Here is a 3,500-nt window from a genome sequence, read left to right as displayed (position 1 = left end):
TTCGACCACACCTCCCTGCTTCAGTGGCAAGAGACAGGAGGCAGGGGCATTCTGCTTCAGGCAATACAATGATTCATTGATTTCAGAAAGGAAAAAAAAGCAGAAAAGAGTGAAAGAAAGGGTGGAGGAAAAGATGGAAGGGTGGGGAGGGCAAAAGGGAGCAACGGAAGAAAGGAGAGGAGAATTAGAATGAAAGATACCATTATCAGGAATCACTATGTACACAATGCTGTGCTACACGCTCTACACATCTTTTCGCACTGCATCCTCACAGTAATCCTGGGAGGTGGGTGCGATTAGGATCATTCTCTATGTTACAGATGATGAAACTGTAGCTTACATTAGCTTATCCATGTTCCCCACTCAGCAAGGAATAGAATCAAGATTTGCTGCCCAGGAGTCTAAGTGCATCTCCTCCAAGTCATGTGCCTTCCTCTTAACTAGGGACTGTCCCACACTCGAGTGCCAAACCTCACTTAGAACAGGGTGACTCTATAATGTATTGTCCAAACTGGGTCACTTTTGCAAGTGAAAGGGGAAGTTATAAATAATCACTCCAGGACAACAAGCGTAAACCGGGACAGTCCCAGGCAAATGGGGACCTATGGTCACCCGAACTGAAAAGGCTAGAAGGAAGACGGGGGCGGGAGGAATGGCCTCATGACATATGAGGCACCATGGCCAGCCATGTCTACAAAAAGTGGAGAAGGTAAGACGGAGCCACAAAGACCATTTTATTCCATTTTTCTGAAAAAGTGCTCAAGAGAGAATCAACTAGAAGCCTGGAATTTCTACTTTTAGTTATCCACTTGCTCCTCCCACCCAGGGACATCCATTGATGATGGAAGAACCTGTTACTGACTCAGGACACTGGTGCGTTCGAGCCGTGAGCCAGGACATAATGCTTCTATATGTGTAGAGACTTCCCAACCCAAATCCATCCACCATCCCAATTTCTATCACCATGAATATTGCCACAAAACTTCAGGGAGAAGGAATTACAAGCCCATGCAGCGAGTGAGTCGACTGTGGCCATTTTCCCGAAGATATAGAGAACATCTGACATGGGTCCTCTTGCATTTCTTGGTCCAGATAAATTTTTAAAGGCTGTCTCAAGCCAAATCAAGGCAGCGAAGCAGCCTCAGCTCAGGGCAGTGCAGCTGATGCCTCTACACAGGCCCCCATACCATCCCCATCACCACTCCGGGTGTACACAGATCAGGAGGGACATCAGTCCAGGATTGATATTGTTGTTTGGGAGTTTGTCCTCATTGTTGTCATTTATGTTTTGCCTTTTTTCTTTGTTGTGTTTTTAGTTTGTTTGGGGGGAGATTAAGTGCTTTTAATTTTTAAAATTTTCTTTTTGGTTTTATTTTGTGATGTCTGTGAAGTGAGTTTTAAAGAGTGGACTCATAGACCTTATCTGTTGGCTTAGAGACCTAATGATAATCAGACTAGTTCAGTGTTGTACCTTCCAGTGCTTTTCTCTGAATCACTAGTAATGACTATAGTCCCAAACTCCCTTAGATTTGCTCAGCACTTTTGTGATTTTTCAAAGCACCTCTGTAAGCATTACCCCTGACGTTTTCTTGACAAGTATTTATGGAAAGCTTGCTCTGTGCCAACCACAGCGGTAGGCTGGGAGGTCTAAGACAAACAAGATTGGGACCCTGCCTTCATAAAGTGAAAAATCTAATGAAAGGTAGCTTGCAAACAAATCATTATAACACAAAATGCGGTCATGGAGGCATGTTCGAAGCTCCCTGCTGGAAGACAGGCAGGGAAAATGCCACAAGAGCGGTACACATCTTTGTGGAAGAAAAGCAGAACCTGCCTGGCGTGTGAGCAGAAGACATTTTCCACCAGGCAGAGGTGGGTTATTTACCTTCTGTAGAAACGTGAGCCAAGTCTCGAGGAAGAGGTCATCACAGGAAACCTCGCGCCCAGCATCTTATTCATAGAGGTCCTATGAAGTATTTACTGTGTCTGGGGACACAGACAGGACAGGTAAGTTACTCAACCTTACATGTTAAGTCAGGACTGGAAGCTGTAAGTTTGTATCCCTCATATACATAAACAATCTCTCAAAGAAAGGAGGGGACAGGTCTCAAGGAAGATCAAGGTCCCTCCAGCTTTAAAATCCTGTTAGCATAGATTATCATTTGAACTCAGTGTGTGAATGTCTGTCTGTTACCGGAGGTATGTAAAATCTGTGTATCATACTCTTATAATCATAACTGCTGCTAATGCTTGATCATATGCTGTATAATGTAAGATTACAAAGTTGTTCTGACCAACCCTCTTTGGGATTTCATTAAGAAAGAAAAACTCCTGGTCAGAGACAGTGCATAAATTAGAGATGTAAACTGCTAGTTCTATATGGCGTGAAATGAAAAGAAAACTGATAAGTAATTTGGTCAATTAAACAACCATGTCTGAATCTAGGGCACCCTGGCTTATTCTACTGACTTTCTACCAGCCTTTGCCTCTCCCTTCATTCTCATTTCCAGGGGAATTTGCTTCAGAAAAGCCAAGTGTGGGCTATTTCAGATGTGCATGCTTGTGTTTTCAGAGCATTTGTAGAGAGGCTACAAGACTTAGAATTGGTCAGGAAGGCAGTGAGCATATGTGATCAGACAGCTGGAATGATGGAGATCTGATGGCATTTCTGCCAGTCCCGTTGTTTCTCTTCGGGGTTATTCTTTAAAATATCCATTGTTCACTACACCGAAAGTCTCTGATTTAACTGTGTACTTCCACATGCATTACAAACATTTTGCAGTGCTGCTAAGTGTATTATAAGTATCCGATGTGTGTTACAGTCATATATTTAATTAAACACTATGGAACTCTCTGTGACTGCACTTGTCTTCTATGAGAAATACGAATAAAAGGATATCCAAAATGGGCCATGCTTCTCCTCAGCCACTGGAAACATCCCAGTGTCATTTGCTGTTACTTTATGGATTGAGATTTTCAGAGGAAACTTTTTTCCTCAATTAAGTAATTCATTTGCAAATTAACGAATTAGCAATTCGTTGAGGATCTGCTCTGCATTATTTTGCACTAAGCTGGGCACTGGGGTGATGGAGATGAGATGGGATGTCGCTCGCAATCACACGGGGAAAAAGACACATTGGAACAGTCGACAATGTCATATGGGGGTGATAGCCAAAATATCAGCAATGAATCTTAGCTTTAGGCAAATAGGAAACAGCTTTAGCTAATTTGAGCAGGAAAGGAATTTATGAAAGGCTATCAGGGAGCTCCCAGAATACCTGGGAGGGCCAAAAAACCAAACACACGGAGGCCACAGAGCCATCCCGCATCTCAACCACTGGCACCTCCAGAAATGGGAAACAGCCCTTCACTGCCACCACCCGCTCCAGAGCAGACTCGACAGCAGCGTCCCAGAGCTGCACATCACCGGCTCTGGTTTAAAGGCAGAGCAGGAGCCTGTGGCTGAAAGCAGCTATGCCTTGTCCTGTGTCTGGGCGCCA

The sequence above is a fragment of the Leucopleurus acutus genome (assembly GCF_964270905.1).
Source record: "Leucopleurus acutus genome assembly, chromosome: 3".
NCBI lineage: Eukaryota > Metazoa > Chordata > Mammalia > Artiodactyla > Delphinidae > Leucopleurus > Leucopleurus acutus.
The sequence above is the reverse complement of the archived record's forward strand: the minus strand, read 5'-3'. Positions refer to the sequence as shown.